General features: G+C 37.6%; 1 protein-coding gene across 1 annotated transcript in view; it reads right to left on the bottom strand.

Moving 5' to 3' along the window:
* Nucleotides 1–15,042, bottom strand: part of CMC1 (C-X9-C motif containing 1) — a 138,591-nt gene that overhangs the window by 91,171 nt on the left and 32,378 nt on the right. Inside the window, exon 3 of the mRNA XM_084987400.1 lies at nucleotides 7,808–7,879. The gene's annotated coding sequence lies outside the window, so the exon portion shown is untranslated. The remainder of the gene's footprint in view (nucleotides 1–7,807; nucleotides 7,880–15,042) is intronic.

The following is a 15,042-nucleotide window of genomic DNA, read 5'->3' as shown; positions in this document are numbered from 1 at the left end:
GATAAAGTGGGAGGCTGAGATTGGCATATACACACTACTATATACAAAATCGATTGGTAACAAGGACCTAGTATATAGCTTGGACCTAGTATATAGCTAGATCTACTCAGTCTCTATGATGGCCTACATGGGGAAAGAATCTTAAAAAGAATGGATATATATGTATATGTATAGCTAATTCACTTTGCTGTATGCCTGAAACTAACACATTTTAAGTCACTTATGCTCCAATAACATTTACTAAAAAAAAAAAAAAAAAAAAAGACCGAATTTTCATGAAATCCATAGTAATCTAAAAGTTTCTATTTCATTTTAGTGGCTAGCTTCTCTTCAATACAAAATGTTTTACCCAATTTACTTTTCTCATCATAAGACAGTCAAGGACTCCAATTCAATGATAAAAAAATAGAGAGAGGGAGACAAATAAGATAGCTGATTAATTTATAAATGGAGACCTATATTGCCCACTACAGTCCCTCATTGTACAAGCAAGCATCCCAAAATCTGTTCAAGGCCCATAGATAAGTCTGGCCACTGTATTCATTATAGCAAAACAGTGGGAAGAAGATATAGGATTTAGAGTAGAGAGAAAAGTAGGTCTGAAATGATTGCTCAATGGACAAAGTCCAGCCTGGAACCCAGAATTCCTGACAGGTATCCCTGGGATCATTATAACTGGTTTGTGTAATGTTTCATGTTGAGGAATTCCTAATTGTTTTAAGTAATAGTATAAACTGATACTTGGCTAAAGGTCAGGATTTATTTGCAAGTATAATCCTCTCATGTCTGTTAAATAACTGTGTCCACCAGAGCAATGATGACTACAGGGCTGAACAGTTGAGAACATATTCACCGGGTGCTGATAAATAAACTATTGAAAATTAACAGAATTTAAATTTTCTGTGTAACAAAGAAATGTGACTAATTTATGAATTGAAAAATCATGTACTTAGGCTTTAAATAATCAAGTTTTATAAGTCAGAAAAAGAAAGGCAGATACCATATGATGTCTCTTATGTGTAGAAGCTAAAATATGGCATAGATGAACCTATCCACAGAACAGAAACAGACTCACAAACATGGAGAACAGATTCGTGGTTGCCCAGGGGAGGGGGAGGGAGTGGGGAGGGGGAGAATTTGGAGTTTGGGATTAACATATACAAATTATTATATATAAGATAAATAAACATCAAGGTCCTACTGTATAACAAAGGGAACTATATTCAATATCCTGTGATAAGCCATAATGGAAAAGAAGAGGAAATAAATGTATACATATATATAACTGAGTCACTTTGCTGTATAGTAGAAATTAACATAACAATATAAATCAATTATACTTCAATAAGATACATTTTTAAAATCATCAAGTTTTTCCATGAAAATGCAACTTTATAATAGCATTTGTCTCATCATCTACTGTTTAGCACTGCTTCAGTAGAAAAGGATATCTACTTAGTATAAAGCACTGGGCTAACTTGGGGTGGACTAATGGGTCAGATATGCAGCCAGATTTCAAGGACAGCTAATATATCTTTAAAATACTACACTATGAGGCAATAAGTAATATGTGCCACGGATAAACACTGTGGCTTTAAAATGTAAGGATGCATAACTATTTTTATCTAAAGACTTTTATTTTATTTTATTTTTGCTTTTTTAGGGCCACATCTGCAGCACATGGAAGTTCCCAGGCTAGGGGTTGTAAATGGAATTGGTGTTTTGATTTCACTAAATTTGCTGTGAATAGAAATGCTACTGATTTTTGTATATTAATTTTATATAGCAGCTTTTCTTAATTCATTGATTTTTTCTTTTTTAAAATTTTATTATTATTATTTTTTTAATTATTTTCCCAATACAATTTTTTTTCCTACTGTACAGCATGGTTACCCAGTTACTCATACAAGTACACACACTATTGTCTCACGTTATTATGCTCCATCGTGTGGCTCACAGCATTACTAGGCATTGCTTCTTTTTTTGTTTCTTAGGGCCACACCCACAGCATTTGGAGGTTCCCAGGCTAGGGGTCTAATCAGAACTGTAGCCACTGGCCTACACCACAGCCACAGCAATGCCAGATCTGAGCCTCATCTAAGACATCACAGCTCACGGCAAAGCCAGATCCTTAACCCACTGAGCAAGGCCAGGAAGTGAACCTACATCCTCATGGATCCTAGTCAGATTCGTTTCCACTGAGCCAGGCCAGGAACTGAACCTACATCCTCATGGATTCTAGTCAGATTCATTTCCACTGAGGCACCAAGAGAACTCAGAGGAAGAGCTTTCAATCTTTCACCATTGAGTATGATGTTAGCTGTGGGCCTGATATTGAGATATGTTCCTTCTATAACCAATTTTTTAACAGCTTTTATCATGAATGGATGTTGAATTTTGTCAAATGCCTTCTCTGCATCTATTGAGATTACCATATGATTTTTTCATTCTATGAATGTGATGTATCAAAGTGATTGAATTGCGTATGTTGAGTAATACTTGAACTGTAAGGAAAAATTCCATTTGAACATGGTAAATGATCCATTTCATGTACTGCTCAGTTTTATTTCATTATTGAAAATGTTTCTATGTTCATCAGAGGTTTTGTGCTATACTTTCTTTTTTAATAGTATTTGACTCTAGTTTTGGTACCAGAATAATGCTAGTTTAATAAAATGAGTCTGAGAGTGTTCACCTGTTTGATTTTTTTCAATCCTTGTGAAAGACTGATATTAATTCTTTGTTAAATATTTGGTAAAATTCGCAAGTGAGGCCATTTGGTCTGGGGCTTTTTTTCTGTTGGGAGATTTTTGATTATTGTTTCAATCTCCTAAAAGTAACTGGTCTTTTTCTTTTTCTTCCAGATTCAGTTTTGGTAAAAGTTGTATGTTTCTAAGAATTTTTTCATTTTTTCTAGTTTATCTAGAGTGTTGGTTTGTACAGTTGATCATAATAGCCACTTATGTTCTTTTGAATTTCTGTGGTATCATTGTAATATCTCCCCTTTCCTTTATAATTTTGCTGATTTTGGGTTCTTTCTCTTTTCCTCTTGGTTAATCTAGGTGTTTGTTAATTTTGTTCATCTTTTCAAAGAACCAATGCTTAGTTTGGTTAATCTTTTCTATTATTATTATGTTCTCTATTTCATTTATTTCTGCTCTAATCTTTATTATTTCCTTTATTCTGCTAACTCTGGATTTAGTTTCTTCTTCTTTTTTTTTTTTTTTAGCTCCTTAAGGCATAGAATTAGGTCGCTTATCTCTGATCTTTCTTGCAAATTTTATTGAAGAATAGTTATAGTTGACTTACAAAGTCATGTTAGTTTCAGGTAAACAGCAAAGCAAATCAGTTATATATATATGTGTGTGTGTGTGTGTGTGTATGTGTGTGTGTGTGTATATATATATATATGTATATATATATGTATATATATGTGTGTGTGTATATATATATATGTGTGTATATATATATATATATATGTATATATATGCCAATTCCTTTTTAGATTATTTTCCCATATAGGTTATCACATGGTATCAAGTAAATTTCTCTGTGCTATACAGCAGATATCTGTTACCAATCCATTTTATATACAGTAGTGTGCATATGTCAAGTTCAACCTCCTAATTTATCCCCCACCCATGCCACACCTCCTCTTTGGTAACCATAGATTTGGTTTCAAAATCTTTGAGTCTGTTTCTATTTAGTAAGTTCTTTTGTATCATTTTTCATTATATTCCACATATTAGTGATCTCATATGATATTTGTCTTTTTATGCCTGAATTACTCTACTTAGTAGGATAATTTCTAGGTCCAAAATGTTGCTGCAAATGGCATTATTTCATTCCTTTTTATGGCTAGGTAAAATTATATTGTACATATGTACCACATCTTCTTTTTCCAATCCTCTGTTTATGGACATTTAACTTCTTCTAAGTCTTGGCTATTGTAAGTAGTGCTGCAATGAACATTGGGTGCACGCAATTTTTTGAATAATGGTTTTCTTCCAATGTATGCCCAGAAGTGGGACTGCTGCATCATATGGTCATTTTATATTTAGTTTTTTTAAGGAATCTTCATACTGTTCTCCATAATGGTTGCACCAGCATACATTCCCACCAACAGTGTAGGAGGGTTCCTTTTTCTCCACACCCTCTCCAGCATCTACTGTTTGCAGACTTTTTTTTTTTAGGGCCACAACCATGGCATATGGAGGTCCAGGCTAGGGGTCCAATTGATGCTGCAGCTGCCAGCCTATGCCACAGCCACAGCAACTCAGGATCCGAGCCTTATCTGCAACCTACTCTACAGGTCACAGCAACACCAGATCCTTAACCCACTGAGCCAGGCCAGGGATCGAACCTGAAACCTCATGGTTCCTAGTCAGATTTGTTTCCACTGCACCACAATGGGAACTCCTCTTTGCAGACTTTTTGATGATGGCCATTCTGACTGGTGTGAATTGATACTTCATTGTAGTTTTTATTTGCATTTCTCTAATAATTAGTGATGTTGAGCATCTTTTCATGTGGTTTTTTGCCATCTGTCTATCTTCTTTGGATAAATGTCTGTTTAGAGCTTCTGGACATTTTTTAATTGGGTTGTTTGCTGTTTTTCTTTGGTATAAAGCTGTATGAGATGTTTGTAAATTTTGGAGATTAATCACTTGTTAGTTTCTTCATTTGAAAAGATTTGCTCCCATTCTGTGGGTTTTTTCGTTTTGTTTATTATTTTTTTGCTTCTTAATGCAAGTACTTATTGCTATGAACTTCCCTCTTAGAACTTCTTTTGCTACATCCCACAAGTTCTGGTATATTGTGTTTTCATTATCATTTGTTTCAGAAACTTTATTTCCCTTTTAATTGTTTCTTTGATACACTGGTTGTTAAAAATAAAAAATAGAACTAATGTATGATTCAGAAATTCCACTTTGGGAATATATCCAAAAGAAACGAAAGCACTAACTCAAAAAGATATCTGCACTCCCATGTTCATAGCAGCCTTACTTAAAATAGCCAAGATGTGGATGCAAACTAAGTTTTCATCAATGGATGAATGGATAAAGAAGTTATGGTATATATTTGCATTGGAATATTATTTAGCCATAAAAAATGAAGAAGAGGACTTCCCGTTGTGGTGCAGTGGTTAACAAATCTGACTAGGAACCATGAGGTTGTGGGTTCGATCCCTGGCCTTGCTCAGGGGTTAAGGATCCAGTGTTGCCATGAGCTGTGGTGTAGGTCGCAGACATGGTTCAGATCCCGTGTTGCTGTGGCTCTGGCTTAGGCCGGTGGCTACAGCTCCAATTAGACCCCTAGCCTGGGAACCTCCATATGCCCTGAGAGCAGCCCTAGAAAAGGCAAAAAGACCAAAAAAAAAAAAAAAAAAAAAAAAAAAAAAAAAAAAAAAGAGAAGAACTTAAAGGCATTATGTTAAGTGAACTAAGTCAGAGAAAGACAAATATTGTATGATCTCAAATTTATGGGCAATCTTAAAAAAAAAACCCAACAAAACAAAATTATAGAAAGGGGGATGAGCCTTGTGATTATCATAGGTGGAGGGTGAGGCAGGAGAGAATTGGAGGAAGGTGGTCAAAAGATGAAAACCCTCTAGTTACAAGATAAATACAGTGTGATGACTATGCTATTGTATGATATATTGGAAAGTTGGGAGAGTAAATCCTAAGAATTCACATTACAAGGAGAAATATTTTCCCCTTTTTTCTTTTAATGTATCTATATGAAAAAATGGATTCTAACCGAACCTACTGTGGTAACCATTGCACAATACGTGTAAATCAAACCAGCATGCTGTACACCTTAAACTTATGCAGTGATGCATATCAACTATTTCTTAATAAAAGTGGAGAAAAATGCTCCATTATGGAAGAATCTGAATTTTTTTTCATGCTTTTTTGAGGAGTCATGCAATTAAAAAGTTGAGAATCTGCTTAGATGTTCAAGGAGCACAGATTATACCAAACAATCCACCCTTAAAAATTAAATAAATGTTATAATCATAAATAGCTCTGCCTTGCAGTCATTTCTGTAATTCTGTCTAACATTCATATTGTCATTTGATTAGTTAATCATCCATTTTCAAAGGTGTGAATGTGTTTTCACACTTCTGCAAAGACAGTGTTAACTATGAAACTATAGATAGCAATAGAGATTAATTATCTATTGCACAAGTTCCCACACCTTGTGCTTACCAGATAGAGGAAGAGAGTGCATGTCTTAATACAGGTGTGATTTGAAAAAATGGAAAAACACCCTTGGTCAAATGAGTTCAAGGCATACTTTCAATTGACATATCTTTAAAATCTTAACCACATTTACACTTTTAATTTTATTTCGTAAAACAATTGATCTCCCATGTATAACAAGATGTGCTTCCTGAGTGCATGCATGCATATCATCCTTTACAAATGAGTGAATGAAGCAAGAGGCTTTTTATAAATGAATTAGCCTTTCATGGAATTAGAAAAGGGAACAGAACTCCTTATCAGATGTTAACAATAGTTGTAACTTCAGTAAGACAAAATCAGAAACTTTAGACATGTTCTCTGAAACTGAGCCTTCTGAGCACTCTGGGAACTCCAAATGATAATGACAATAGCTATGATTATAATTATGATAGTTGATTTTGCTGATGAGATCTGTTAATTTAGAGTCTGCCTCCCCATCTCTTTGGCGGTCTTGATTTTTCCATCTCAGTAAGTTAGCTTTGATGTGTAGGTATCATGACTGAAAAGAGGGAATAAAGGACAGAAGTTTATCTGTTACTTCATTCCTGTTTCATGTAAATATATGTTCAAATTTTAATCCATCATGAAAGGCAATACTCCCTTAGCCCTGGATCAGGATTAGTTTTGGCCCTTCACAACTGACCATTAATATCCTGATAGGATGTAACCAAAGAATTGAAAATTAACAACAATTTACTTTCCTCATTCAGAAGATACCTCTTCGATTTCATATGCTTTCTTCTTTCTTCCAAAGTATAGGTGAAATCATTCTCCCAGGCCTGGTTTTGTGCAGACTCTCAGACAAGCATGCAACTCTGAGCAGCAGTCTTTTTTGTTAAGAGCCTCTCACTGTAAAAACATAGCCCCAGACTGCTTCTTCTTTCTTGGCTTGTTTATTACATCAGGCAAGCAAATGACAAGGCATTAAGGTTTTTGGTAGCATGAAAATGAGATAAAAATCAAATAACATTTGTTTTGGACAAAGTAGCAGAATAGTCCAATATTTCTAACCAGTTTACTAGTAGCATACCACTTTGCAATACTGCATGTGGGATGGTCAGTTCATATTTAGTTTCTCTTCCCTAATCTAAATTCCCAAAGCTGGGGAGTTTCCTGGTGGCAGAGTGGGCTAAGGATCCAGGGTTGTCACTGCTGTGGTTTGGGTCACTGGTATGGCGCAGGTTTGATCCCTGGCCCAGGAACCTCCACATGCCATGGGTGTGGCCAAAAATAAAAAATCAATCAATAAATTAAAAAAATTCCCAATGCCATACTAGTACACATTCCATTCAGTGAATAAGAATGGCCATCATTTACCAGCATGCCCCCACTTAGATTTAGGATATTTCACTTTCATTCTTGGCTTACTGTGACCTTCTGGAAGGCCTGAGTGAACCAGGGAACTCTTGAGAGTGCTTAGCACTAACAGTAGCACTGGCAACATGGCAGCATTCCAACAACAACAGTTGGATGAAACTTGGTTGAAAAGGTGAGATGTGATCAAGGCCAGAGACTTGTTCTTACAAATGAGATTCCAGTGAAGTCAGCTTCATCCTCACCAGGCATGAAGAAGGAGCATTGCTTCACCCTCAGGGGCTTATTCCAATTCCACTGCTTGCCCATCTGCAGACCTAAGACAGAGAAAACACAAATGGTTCATTGAAAGAGAGAGGAGTTTGAGGTTCAGGAAACTAAGATAACTTCCCTGGAAACCTAAGATCTTAAGGTTTAAGACTCTGAAAGTTTTGACTAGCTCCAAAGATGCTCATTAGAGTGATATACTGGCCAGTCTTACTGCCTAGAGGCGCTCTAATTTGGGGCCAAAAATAGAATAATTCTGAAGTTCCTCTTAATTCAGAGTTGGTTCTGAAACAGAATGATTCTCTGGGGTGTGAAGCAGGTGACCCCTCCCATTCTTTGGAGTCTAAGCCAGAGAGGTTCTTTTGGATGACAATTCCTGTCTTTGGGATATGCTCCAGAATACTCTTGAGACATACCAGAGCCATCTAGAGATTTAGAAGTAAGAGTCAGTATTGACAAGGTGTCAATGCCCTTCCAATTTTCTGCTTGCCATTTAGAAATGTTGATTAATAGCTCAGGGTCAACAATAAAATAAAATCATTTCGGTTAACAGATAATAGCACTTTCTATGTGTGTGTTTGTTTTTTGTTTATTATTTGTTACAAAACTTACATTGTAATAGGATTCTCATAGAAACAGGGCTTAATGATATTAAATATTTTCGTTATTATGCCTAATGTTGACTATGTGCTACATACTCAACCAAGCACTTTATAATCTCAATTAACCCATCACAACAAATTTATGAAATACAATAAATAAGGCGAGTAAAATAGATCAATGTTAAATAATGTACTTATTCTACAGAACACAGAGAAGAGTCATAATAGCTAAAGAGCAGAACATGCTTATTTGATAGTTGGATAAGGAGCAGTGACTTTACAATGATTCTTATTAGTCCTCAAGGGACACTCTACTTTTGTACCATATTTGGTATAGAGTCTCCAGGAGTTCCTGCTGTGGAACAGTGGGTTAAAAATCTGACTGCAGTGGCTCAGGTTGCTGTGGAGGTGCAAGTTTGATCTCCAGCCTGGTGCAGTGGGCCAAGGATCCGGTGTTGCCACAGCAGCAGCGTAAGTCCAAGCTGTGGCTCAGATTCAATCCGTGACCTAGGAACTTCCATGTGCTGTGGGTGCAGCCATAAAATTGAAAAAAAAAAAAAGTCTCCAAAGATGATCCCCATGTGAAACACACCCTCCCAGATCCTGTGACTCACTCGGAGATATTAGAATGTGGTAGAAGAGGCACACCATGTTTCTTCCAAGATTAGGTCAGAGGAAACATGGTATCTTCTGCTCTGCTCCCATGGAACGCACTATGGGAACACTGATGTGACTTTTAAGTTTAATATCTTGAGATCACCATGCTAAAGAAGCCATGTGTGGCTACTGTAGTCAAGCCAAGACTTTCAGCCATCCAACTGGAGTGATTCAAACATGTGGCAAGGCTATCTTGAACTCTCAAAGCCAATGCACTTATCACAGCTGAATACACTGGGTAACCTCTGTCAGTGTCACAGAGAGCAGAAGAATCACTCTGGAGAGCCCTGCCCCAATTACTGTCCCACAAAATAATGAGTATGATCCCACAACTATGGGTTCAAGCCATTATGTTTTAGCGTGATTTCTTGTGCAGATGGTACCTGGAAAGGGGGTGCTCCACACCACAAATCTCAAATATGTGACTTTGGCTTTGGGCTGGGAAGTGGGTGGGTGCTGGTAGGACTTTAAGAATATCATAAACATGAATGCAAAGGCTTCAAGAGACCACTGCTGAGGACTCCTGTGACACTGAGGGAGGTGTTATCTGAAAATGAGGAAGAAAGAATCCTTGTTATGGAGTAGTCCACAGTTTGGCAATATTGTTGCCTATGAAGACTTGGAAAATAGAAAGGGTTCTCAAAACATTCATGAGCTTGCCTATGGAGATTTCCAGACAGAATAGAGAAAGTGCCCACTGGTTTCTACTATTGATAAATTGCAAGAAGAAAGAGCGATGAAATGAAGAATGAACTATTAAGTTTTGGAGTCAAATTTAGAGGAATAAGAATATATTCAGGGAGTTCCCGTTGTGGCGCAGTGGTTAACGAATCCGACCAGGAACCATGAGGTTGCGGGTTCAATCCCTGCCCTTGCTCAGTGGGTTAAGGATCTGGCGTTGCCGTGAGCTGTGGCGTAGGTCGCAGGCACGGTTCGGATCCTGCATTGCTGTGGCTCTGGTGTAGTCCAGCAGCTACAGCTCCGATTAGACCCCTAGACTGGGAACCTCCATATGCCACGGGAGTGGCCCAAGAAATGACAAAAAGACAAAAAAAAAAAAAAAAAAAGAATATATTCAGGACTCATAGGCTTGAAAATAAAACTTTTCCATCCCCCGTGTCTCCCAGTAAACGATTTTCAAAATAATAAATAGCAAGGCTAAATCCAGAGCCATCATTGGAACACGACCTCAGTGTGAATATCTCAAGTACGCAGTTGTAAGATGCTTTGTTAAGGTCTCAGAAAGATTTAAAGACAGACTTTTTTATAGATCCTTAAACAATAAGGCTTTAAAAATTTTCAGAGTTTTGTGCCATCACAGCCTTACATGTGGCTTGGATATAGAAGGATTGTCTCAGAAAGAAATGTGGTGTGGTTTTGTTTATTGGAGTTTAAGTTGATATAAGAAACCCACAACATTGACAAAGGAATGTAAATGGCTTGGAATGAAAGAGAAAGAGATAGTAAAAAAAATGATTTCTATAGGCAGGCTAGGAAATTTCGCTTGCTGTAAACAGAGACTTTTTTATGGAAGAGGAATTATGATTCAGAGCAAGAAGCCAAGAGCCCAAAGGGCAAAGCTAAGAGCCAAGAATAACCCACCCACAGGGTGAAGAACTGGGCCCTAATCAAGGGGTTGGTAGCAGTGCCTGGTGGATTTCAGACTTGCTCCAGGCCTATGACCTTCTGTTCATGCTCTTTCTGGATGGGACCATCTGTTTTAGTTACCCAATCTCTGTCTCACCATTTTAGGCTGAGAAACCTTTCTCTTTAATTCACAAGTCTTATAATCATAGGAACTGTACTTGATGACCTATACTCAGATTAACAAATATATGTCCACTTCTAGAGAGTTCTCATTGCAGCTTTATTCATTATAATCTCAAAATGGAAACAATGCAAATGTCATTCAACAAAGAAAGAAGCCACATATAAAAGCCGACATACTATATGCTTCCACTGATATTAAGTTCAAGACATGCACATCAAGTTATGATGATGATAAGAGTTGCAGGAGAGGATGGCTACTTCTGGGGGAAGAGGAATCGACTGAAGAAGGTCAGAGGAAAATCTTCTAAGTTATGGAATATGGTAAAGTTTGGTCTGGGTAGACTGAGGATGGATACATATGTAAAAATTGATGGTGCTATACAATGAAGGTTTCTGCACTTTGACTGTGTCAATTACATCACAATTAAAAATAAGCAGGGAGTTCCCATGTGGCTCAGTGGGTTAAGGAACTGGTATTGTCACTACTGTGGCTCAGATTGCTGCTGCAGCTTGAGTTCAATCTTTGGACCAGGAATTTTCATGTGCTGCAGGCATGGTTAAGGAAAAAAAAAAAAAAAGGAGATTGTGTCCTGGATGACTGGCTGTAGTAGACACACGTGCACCAAGACAATTCTCTGAGACTGCACTGCTCTCTGGGTGAGTAACAAGTAGGGTCTAATAGGGTGTCCCTGTCCTCCTTTCTCCAAACATTGGCTAAGAACAAACTTCATTTTAGTCTCAGTGAGTCCTTATTCCAATCACGATTTAATCAGTGCTACTGCATTCTTTAATTTCTTATCATTCTCTTTAGAGCTTCTTGCATTAATTTTGCTCTTGATATTTCACTTTTGACTTATTCTGATTTTGGAATCCATCACTTTTCATCATCACTCTTATTTTATCATCTTTCATTGTTAGCAGTTCCCAAACCCATCTTCAAATCACAGTCTAACAATTCATAACCCATCAGAGCCGTACTTGTTTATGACTCTCATTGGCATTGTGTAAATTAACTCCCTTTATAGCATAACAGCTTTTATCACTAGGAAAAGTAATATTACTTTATATATTTAATTATATTTTTGTTTTCAGATGGGTAATCTGAAGTTTGTTTCTTCCCTTTTTTTCTTCCTTTGTTTGAGATAAATTCACTGCATATTGTGTGTTCCAAATTTAAACCTGACACCTTGATAGAAAACTGACAAACAGGAAATGACTGAAGGAAGAGGTTCTTCCTACCACATTTGATACCATCACATAGATGCTTTTTGTAAAAACTTTTCTTTTTTTTTGGGGGGGGTACAAAGGAGCAGGACAGTAACAGCATCAGTTTGTACACTTATTCCTTTGTGCCTGTGTTAATAAAAAAGTGATTTTCCAATTAGTATATCCTCTTCCAGCACGTGCTCTATAATTTGTTTTGGATCAGAAAATTCTTGCCTAAGTTTTGGTCCAGATTATTTAATTCAAAACCCTTTCCCATTACAAACCAATAATTATAATAAATGCCATGTGCCCCTTTTGGGGCACTGTCCCCAAGCCTTAGAGAGGAGTGACTGTGCCCCTCATGAAGGAACCTGCCTCTGTTGACCCAACAAATGAAGTTCAAGCTAATCTCTTAGATAAAAATGTATCCACCTTTTAAACAAAATTGAGACTGGAAGTAGGCCATGGTTTAGGTGTGAAATTCAGGATATTTCATAACTAGCCATGTAGGCCAGGCCTGATTTAACTTTTTCAATTAGATTTTTTATTTTAGGATTAGTACAGGCTCATTACAAAAATTGAAATTGGACAGAAACATATTAAAACAAAAAGTATTATAAATTTAAATTTGTAATATTTTTCTTTCAATATATACAAAATATATAAACAACAAGATCCTAATGTAGAGCACAAATAAATATACTCAATATCTTGTAATAAACCATAATGGAAAAAATATGAAAAATAATATATATATATAACTGAGTCACTTTGCTCTATAGCAGAAATTAATACAATATTATAAATCAACTATAATTCAATAAAATTTTTAAAAATGCAAAACCAAACAAACCAACAAACTAAAAAACCAACAAAAAGTAAAAGTCTCTCCTGCAGTCCGCCTCCCACCATCATCCCTCCCCAACAAAGTCACCACCATTACAAGTTTTTAGGGATCTTCCCATTTCCAAATATTCTGCATTTAAATACAGCATGTATCTATATAACAGTTTTCTCTCCCCCTTTGCCAAAATTAAGTCATAGTATACATAATGACCTAACATTTATTTTGTTCACTTAAAAATATAATGTGGGGTCAGATCAAGACGGCAGAGGAGCTGGATATGGAGCTCATTTTCTCCCACAAATAACATAAAAAAGCCATGAACATGTAGAATGATTCTCACAGAACATCTACTGAATGCAGGCAGAAGACCTCAGACTTCCACAAGAGCAAGAAAACTTCCACATAACTGGGTAGGACAAAAGGAAAAAAAAGGACAAGAGAGGAAAGGGAACCAGGATGGGACCAGCATCCTGGAGGGAGATGTGAAAGAGGAAAGGAATCCACACACTGAGAGGCTCCCTGACTGTCAGGGAGATTACCCACGATTGAGGGGGAGTCTCAAAGTTTAGGAGAAAAGTGCAGCAGCCAGTCTGAGGATGGCAAAGCAGAGAGAGAGTTGCATAGATGGTCAGTACCACAGCCAGGCATACTGCAGCCTGAGACACTCAGGCAGTGGCCAAGTTCAGATGTTTGGGCTTTGGAGGTCAGTCCCTTGGAGATAATTATGGTCAGCTGTGTGGAAAACAGCCTGAGGGGCTAGTGAGTGGTGTGTCACAGCCAAGGGAGTGCAGGAGGAGGCCTGGGCCCACCAGAGAAGCAAGGTGTCATTGTTGGGGAGCAAAGGGGTGGGGGTGGGACTGTCATAGGAATTTCTTTCTTTGCACACACACAGGCTCTCAGGCAGCAGGGTACCTCTTATGTGGGCTACAAGGGGTGGACATAAGCTGCTCAAGCCATTTCAGACTACAGAGGTGGATGTGGCTGCCGCTGATGATGGTCCTGTGACAGGGCACCACCCACTGATCCCACCTCCCCCAGAGTGCATGCAGCTCACCACCACCTCTGCTGAGGACCCTGAGACTGGGCACCACCTGTCGCCCCCACCTCCCTGGCAATGTGCACATCCTGCCATTGCCATTGACAAGAGTCCTGCCACCAGGCTCAGCCCACTGGCTCCACCTTCCCGGGTGTTTGGCCACTGCCAAAAGCCCAATGAGCAGGTTACAGCTTTAGGCACTGCCTGTTGCACCCACCTTGCTAGGATCATGCAAAGGCCATGCAACTGCACACCCCTTATCAAGGAGATAATGGCATGCACATGCTGAGGAAAGAGACAGTAAGCATCCAAATCAAAAGCAGTAGATAACTATTTTCCCTAAGCACAAACAAAGAAAAATATAAGCAAAATGAAGGAGCAGAGGAATTCTGAAAGAGCAAACAATAAAACATTTCTTCAGTCTAATAGACACCTTCAAAAAGGAAGTAATGAAAATATTGAAATAATTTAGAAAGGCTATCAACAGAAATGCAGTTTACTATAAAAAGAAACCAGAAACTATAAGGAGGAGCCAAGAAAATCCGTTCGTCGAGACAAAAAGTTAGGCAATAAATAGCAGAATGAATAAGTGACTTGAAAAATAAAATAATGGAAATCACCCAATCAGGATAGCAGACAGAAAGCCAGATGGAAGAAAATGAAAGAAATATAAGCAATCTATGGGATAATATAAAGCATGCCAATCTACACATAACAGGGATTCCAGAAGGAAAAGAAAGAGTAAAGGGGATTGAAAATGTATTTGGAAAAATTATGGCTGAAAATTTCCCACATCTAAAGAAAGAAACAGGTTCCAGAAAAAAGAAGCACAGAGAGTCACCAACAAGATGAACCCAAACAGATGAAAATCATGACATATTACAATAAAAATGGTAAAAGGTAACGATAAGGAGAGGATTCTAAAGCAAGAAAAAGAAAATCAGAGTTAATTATAAGGGAACCCTCATAAGGCCACCACCTTAGAGCTGATTTCTCTACAGAAACACTGCAGGCCAGAAGGGAGTGGCAATATCTATTCAAAGTTCTGAAAGGGAAAAATCTGCAAGCTGAATATACTACCCCAAAAGAGTATCA

This window comes from Sus scrofa, chromosome 13 (genome assembly GCF_054392235.1).
Source record: "Sus scrofa isolate SSC_HxYL_T2T_F1_AM1 chromosome 13, Sscrofa_HxYL_maternal_Yorkshire_Landrace_v2.0, whole genome shotgun sequence".
NCBI classification, from domain to species: Eukaryota; Metazoa; Chordata; class Mammalia; order Artiodactyla; family Suidae; genus Sus; species Sus scrofa.
Note: the sequence above shows the minus strand (reverse complement) of the source record. Positions and strands in the feature narration are given on the sequence as shown.